This window comes from Eschrichtius robustus, chromosome 12 (genome assembly GCF_028021215.1).
Source record: "Eschrichtius robustus isolate mEscRob2 chromosome 12, mEscRob2.pri, whole genome shotgun sequence".
NCBI lineage: Eukaryota > Metazoa > Chordata > Mammalia > Artiodactyla > Eschrichtiidae > Eschrichtius > Eschrichtius robustus.
Window position 1 is genome coordinate 80,604,646 of NC_090835.1, and position 7,571 is coordinate 80,612,216.

The 7,571-nt window shown below is 43.0% G+C and overlaps 1 pseudogene; it reads right to left on the bottom strand.

The window, feature by feature from the left end:
• Positions 1 to 377: 377 nt before the first annotated feature.
• LOC137772987 (patched domain-containing protein 4-like) lies at positions 378 to 955 on the bottom strand (annotated as a pseudogene).
• Between the last annotated feature and the right edge of the window lie 6,616 nt (positions 956 to 7,571).

Genomic DNA, 7,571 nt, shown 5'->3' on the forward strand with positions numbered 1-7,571 from the left:
AACACAAATATACGTGATTGTTGGGATTCCTACTAGGGTCATACATAAATTCATGGAATCCCAATAATAGTCAAAGCTTATTATTGACCGTCACACAGGCATACATCGGTACAGACAGTCAGTACCAAATTGTAGCCAGGCTGTTGGTAGCTATGTGTTTATTTCTCTTGGCAATGGAAATAAAGTCCCTGGCAACGCTAAAGGCTCACGATCCACCTTCCAGTAACTAACCAACCTCTAATAAATATATAAATGTGCCTTTGATATTGTTTTACTTTAGTTTTTCCTTCCAAATTTATCCACACCTTCTTCTTCAGTGAAAGAAGCAATTGTCTTCTGTGTCTTAAAGATGAAACCTCTGCACTTTCTCTGCTTGTTTAGGGCAAGAAATGAAGTGCTACCTGTTTAACTGGCAGAAGCATGCAGGAGGAGCATACCTTTAATTTAGGGTTGGGATACCTCACTTGCACCCTGCCTGAGATCCTTTAGCACTGAAATAATATCATCCAGCACGCATATCTCATGCTGAGAGCTCGCCCTGTCATTTGAGAAAAAGTGTAGCTACAGACTTCGCAGCTCACTTCATTTCCCGCAAGGCTCAGCGAGTCTTCAGGATCCCCTCAGCCTGGAGCAAAATATTGTCCCCGGGTGGGGAGAGGAGGATCACCCTGCCATACCTCCCGGGGGTGTGTAAGTCCGAATAGAGCTGGCTTTTGGACTGGTCCAGGGGGAAAAGGCTGCTGGCCAGGCTGCGCTCGATCTTGGCCAGGCTGTGGCTGGGAGCGACCAGGCGCTCCAGGTCGCCCTCGGGCTGGAAGCGGTTGAGCGCGCTGAGGCCGAAGGTGATGGTCAGGACTGCGGGCGCGGTGAGGAAAAAGACCGGGTGCCGGCTCACGCACAAGCCCAGCCTGTGGCAGAACGACTGGAGCCCTCTGCGAAGCACCTGCTGCAGCATCCTCCACCAGGTCTAGCACAGTGACAGGTGCAGCACCAGACCCTCTCCACTCGTCACGGTCACCTGGCTTCACGGTCGCCCACCTCGCGGTCCCATCGCCGCCACGCCAGCAGTCCACACCAAGCCCTCCGCCTTCGCCGTCCCTTCATGTCGCGCCAGCGCTTTGCCAGGTGCTTCTCAGGCGCACTCTCTTTGCACTTTTTCACACACAGCAGCAGGTGCTACCAGACAGCAAATTCTTTTCTTTCTCTTTTTTTTTTTGGCCGGCGGCAGGGCATTTGGGATCTTAGTTCCCTGACCAAGGATGGACCCCGCGCCCCCTGCAGTTGAAGCGCGGAGTCTTAACCACGGGACCGCCAGGGAAGTCCCAAAGGGTTAGCAAATTCTTAAACAGCCGGTTTCCTGCGGCCCCAGACCCCGGTTTCCGCTGCGCTCCCCGCCTGAGCCCGCGGATCTTTTCTCTAAGTCTCCATCTCGATGCAACTCTCCTGCCCCCACCCATTCCGGCAGGTTCGCCCACCCTCCTCGGGGGAGGTGGCCAGTGTGGACCGGTCCACCTGTGTGGATTTCCTCTCCGCCCGGATGAACTGCGTTTCCTAACTAGAAATCTGTAAAAATGGGACTCCGTAAACATGTTAATACCTGTCCCACTAGAGGGCGTCAGAGAGGAGTGGGTGGTGAAAAAAAGCGAAATACTCTTTAAAGAATAGTCATTTTTTGGTAAGAATTTTTGTTGTTGTTGTTCCCACCTCCTCCCTTGGCAAGGAAATGGAGGAATCAATGAAATGAGGATGATGGCCCAATAAATTAGGGGCTTTTTAGAGCCGGTGGAAGGCGGACTTGAGAAGGCAACTTTGAACACGTTCCAATATCCTCTACGCACTAATTCTGTTTTGATTGGATGACAAGAAGCAGAGAGGGCTATGCTGCATTTTTAATAAATCAGTGTTCGCGGGTTCTTTGCAATACACCGCTCAAAACCCGCAGCTGCGGACTGCACAGAAGTGGAATCTCTGCCTGGGCGCATGGGCTCTCCCCAGAGGAGAAGGGCCTGGAGCAGCGGCCTTGGCAGTTGGTGCCAGCACTGAGCGATCAAATGCATGCCCTGCAGGTATGCAATTCTTTACGCTCTTCAGGACTAAAAAGAAAGAGTTCTTAAAGCTGAACCATCATCCCCTGGGCCCCCCCCCCACCTCAATTGGTTCTCCCCTGAGCCGATCCTTAACTCCGCCCCTGCCCCTGCACTCTGTTTGGCTCCCTGAAGGTGGGTAGTTGGGATGCTGAGCTACTTTCCTGCTCTGAGCTGAAATCCAGCAGCAAACTGGCTACATTCTAGTTACATACATTAAGACAAGAGGAAAAAGGGAAGTGGCAAGTGAAAGGAAAAATCAGACTTCTGGAGGGTTCAATCACTTCAACCTTGGGAGAACTACCTCTAAAGCATTAGAAGAATGTGCTCTGGGCGTTTGCAGATTCCTATTTTAACAGTTTTAACTGTCTTGAGGTACACAGTAGTTCACTTTAATATTCTGTTTATATATTTGAAACTTTTATAGTAAAAGTTAAAAGCAAGAAGAAATATGTGTCTTTCTACATATATACAAGAAGGTACATATAGAGATAGGTTCAAAAGATATATAGATACAAGCAAATATATAAAATATATATACATATACAAGCACATACACATATATTTACACACATAAACATAAAGAATTATGATGAAGTCCTAGGAAACTCACAAGTTTATGCTCTGACAAAATAGGAAGATAGATTGAGAGCAAAATCGAAGATTAGAAGTGAACTGAACTCTTTAATTAGCTGTTTTTGGAGTTTCATAGTAATATCTTCCCTTACTCACACGGTATAACTGATTATCTGATAGCAGCACATTATTCAATTTAAATATATCAAGTTCCTGAAAAGCATCATATATGAAACTTCTTAAACATAGTTTTAGATTCTCTCTCTAATTTACTTCAATTTGTCTGCCCACAAATCTAAGCCCACGCTGTTCTTATTCTTAAAATTTTACAATATCCATGATCAGACTTTTAAAAATAGAAAAAAGGAGTATAAATGTACATATATAGTTCACAGTGAGTTTTGCTGTTCTTTTTTTTTTTTTAATAAATTTATTTGTTTATTTTTGGCTGCGTTTGGTCTTCATTGCTGTGCACAGGCGTTCTCTAGTTGCGGCGAGCGGGGCCTACTCTTCGTTGTAGTGCGCGGGCTCTCAGCGTGGTGGCTTGTCTTGTTGCAGAGCACGGGCTCTAGGCACGCGGGCTTCAGTAGTTGTGGCACGAGGGCTCAGTAGTTGTGTCTCAAGGGCTCTAAAGCGCAGGCTCAGTAGCTGTGGCACACGGGCTTAGTTGCTCCGTGGCATGTGGGATCTTCCCAGATCGGGGATCGAACCCGTGTCCCCTGCACTGGCAGGCGGATTCTTAACCACTGCGCCACCAGGGAAGTCCCAGTTTTGCTGTTCTTGAACTTTTTCAGGAAGACAAGAAAAATCTAGGTATCCTTCCTCTTGCCTCAACAAACAACCAATGTTTGTAAATTTTTTCCTATATTGCCAAATACAAATATAGTGCTATAGTATGTATTATCTTTAAATTCATCTCCATTAATAAAAATCTAAATTTTCAAACATTAAATATAATTTTTCTTAATACTTGTATGGTTCTCATTAGTTCTTACCATCAATATCTATTAGTTTATCTACCCTGAACCCCCAAGATGAACAATACGCCCCTTCCTCACTCACTTCCCCACCACACCTGGTGCATGCCTCACCCTCTAATACTGCTATTTTTTCCTGTCTGCCTTCTGAACTGGAATGAAGGATTTGTGTCATTGGCTCTTAGTTCAATACCTAGCCAAATATCTGTGAAGTAAACTAAATTCTAGGCCAGGTTTTCTTCTGGAATGGGAGAATATGTCGATTAAGTATACCTCAGCCATTGGCTTAGATACCAAGGTTGTGCTTTGTGGCTGGTGCAGTCTGTCTCCTCTCCTGTTGGCCTTGTGTCCATTCTTCCTTGGTTTCCAAATATCTCTGGGCGTCTGACTCTTGCCCAGCCCTCTTTCCCAGGACTCTTCTTACCTCTTCCGCCACTTGCAGGCAGCCTGACATCTCTCATTCTGTCCTGCACTCCTATAACAGGTACTATGAATGGCCTTAAAAAAATTTTTTTTTCTCTTCTTAATTCTTTTTAGGAATTTAGGTCCATAGATTGCAAGGGCATGTGTGAAAATAAAGAGATGGCTGTAAAAATGAAGGGCCTCGAAAAAATATGCTTCTTCAAAATAGTCAATAGACATTTAATTTATTGTTCACACATTGTGTGGGAGGCCTTGGAATGGGCAGAAGTAGTCCTCAGGGAGTTTACAATAATGTTAAAATTTTGGACTTCATCTAATGGCCCGTAAGGACAAAGTGAAGGAGCCTCAGTCTATGAGTGACACGATAAGATTTATATTTTAGAAAAAAAAGGTTTGCTGCAATTAAAGAATAATCTGGAAGATGCAAAGCTGGAGATGGGACTGCCAGCATAGAGGCTTCCTGAATTAGTTTTGGGAAAAGATTATGGCTCAGGGAATAAGAAGGGATGTGAGAGTTATTGAAAGGATGTGAGAGTTAAATAGTCAGCATAGCCATGGATTCAACCAACTGTGAATATAAAGTACTGAAAAGGGGCTTCCCTGGTGGCGCAGTGGTTGAGAATCTGCCTGCCGATGCAGGGAACACGGGTTCGAGCCCTGGTCTGGGAAGATCCCACATGCCGTGGAGCAGCTCGGCCCGTGAGCCACAACTACTAAGCCTGCGCGTCTGGAGCCTGTGCTCCGCAATGGGAGAGGCCGCGACTGTGAGAGGCCCGCACACCGCGACGAAGAGTGGCCCCCGCTCGCCGGAACTGGAGAAAGCCCTCGCACAGAAACGAAGACCCAACGCAGCCAAAAATAAATAAATAAATAAATAAATTTTTTAAAAAAATAAAGTACTCAAAAAAAAAAAATTTCCACAGCGTTCCAAATAGCAAAACTTGAATTTGCTGCACACAGGCAACTATTTACATAGCATTTACATTGCATTAGCTATTATAAGTAATCTAGAGATGATTGAAAGTATACAGGAGGACTGCATAGTTTATATGCAAATACTGTGCCATTGTATATAAAGGATTGAGCATCCACAGATTTTGGTATCAATGGGAGTCCTGGCACCAATTCCCTGCAGATACAAGGGACGACTGTATAAGAACAAAACAGATAGGACTTGGTGATGATTAAATCTGAGTGTGTACACTAAAAGCGAAGCATGGTAATTCTTGAATGCACAACTTGCATATGTGAGACTAAAAGCAGCATCCAGCTCTGATTTCAGTCATAGTAATAAAGGGATATATAAGAGTAGTGAACTCCATGAGCAAACACATCAAGGTTAAAAAATACTAACTCTTGGGAAAGTTGGACAGCCGCATGTAAATCAATGAAGTTAGAACACACCTTCATGCCATGCACAAAAATAAACTCAAAATGACTTAAAGACTTAAATATAAGACACGACACCATAAAACTCCTAGAAGAGAACATAGGCAAAATATTCTCTGACATAAATCTTACCAATGTTTTCTTAGATCAGTCTACAAAGGCAATAGACAATAAAAAAGCAAAAATAAATAAATGGGACCTAATCAAACTTACAAGCTTTTGCACAGCAAAGGAACCATAAAAAAATGAAAAGAAAACCTGTGGACTAGGAGAAAATATTTGCAAATGACGTGACCAACAAGGGCTTAATTTCCAAAATATACAAATAGCTCATACAACTCAATAACAAAAAAACAACCCAATCAAAAAATGGTCAGAAGACTTAAATAGACAGTTCTCCAACGAAGATACACAGATTGCCAACAAACACATGAAAGGATGCTTAACATCACTAATTATTAGAGAAATGCAAATCAAAACTACAATGAGGTATCACCTCACGCCAATCAGAATGGCCATTATCAAAAATCTGCCAACAATAAATGCTGGAGAGGGTGTGGAGAAAAGGGAACCCTCTTGCACTGTTGGTGGGAATGTAAATTGATACAGCCACTATGGAGAACAGTATGGAGGTTCCTTAAAAAACTAAAAATAGAACTACCATATGACCCAGCAATCCCACTACTGGGCATATACCCTGAGAAAACCGTAATTCAAAAAGAGTCATGTACCACAATGTTCATTGCAGCACTATTTACAACAGCCAGGACATGGAAGCAACCTAAGTGTCCATCGACAGATGAATGGATAAAGAAGATGTGGCACATATATACAATGGAATATTACTCAGCCATAAAAAGAAATGAAATTGAGTTATTTGTAGTGAGGTGGATGGACCCAGAGACTGTCATACAAAGTGAAGTAAGTCAGAAAGAGAAAAACAAATACCGTATGCTAACACATACATATGGAATCCAAAAAAAAAAAATCTTCTGAAGAACCTAGGGGCAGGACAGGAATAAAGATGTAGACATAGAGAATGGACTTGAGGACACGGGGAGGGGGAAGGGTAAGGTGGGACGAAGTGAGAGAGTGGCATGGACATATATACACTACCAAATGTAAAATCGATAGCTAGTGGGAAGCAGCCACATAGCACAGGGAGATCAGCTTGGTGCTTTGTGACCACCTAGAGGGGTGGGATAGGGAGGGTGGGAGGGAGACGCAAGAGGGAGGAGATATGGGGATATATGTACACGTATAGCTGATTCACTTTGTTTTACAGCAGCAACTAATACAACATTGTAAAGCAATTATACTCCAATAAAGATGTTAAAAAAAAAAGGGCACGGGATTTCAGGTCAGACGACAGGGGTTTGGTGGACATTTGGTCAAGGATCTCTCAACAGAGTTGTAAAAAACATTACTAATTTGGCTGAAATTCCTCCAAATTTTGCTGTTCAACCATGGTTTTCCGAAAATTGTCTGCAAATCAGCCTTTTTTTCTTCCTTTCCAAGTCATGGATACAGGGCACCAATTTCTGGCGCCTTTTACCTGTGGCAACAGAAAAGTGCCATTTATATGAGATACAAGTTAGAGGAGTGGGAAGAGAATAGGACTGGAGATGTGCAAAATGAAACGCTAGCCCCATCGACACCATTTGCTCAGAATCTTGGTGCAGAGAAGTTCCCTTCATTGTGACGGAGAATTTAGAGCTTAGAGAATAAAGTGAAATAGAAACAACATCGATTTTAAGTCTCCACTAAGGATTGGGAGTCAGGACTGATTTAAGGTGTCATCACAAAAGAGATCTGTAGCTGTGTGCAAATCCCTTTGCCTCTGTAGAATTCATTCTCCTTAATGTAAAATGAAGACAGAATTTCAAGGTACTGTCCACTTATAAAATGATAGCTGTCTATTCTTGAGGATATTTAAGGATCTGAGGGTCAACGCATCAAAATTATATACATTTTGTAATTTAAAATTCTTAATGGATTGTGTACATCTGTTGTAACAGAAAAAACCCACATATGATTAATTAATTTTGCTAATATTTCACCCTTATGGTTATTACAGTTAAAGTATTTTTTTGAATCTATGATTATGGTAATCCATGACTTC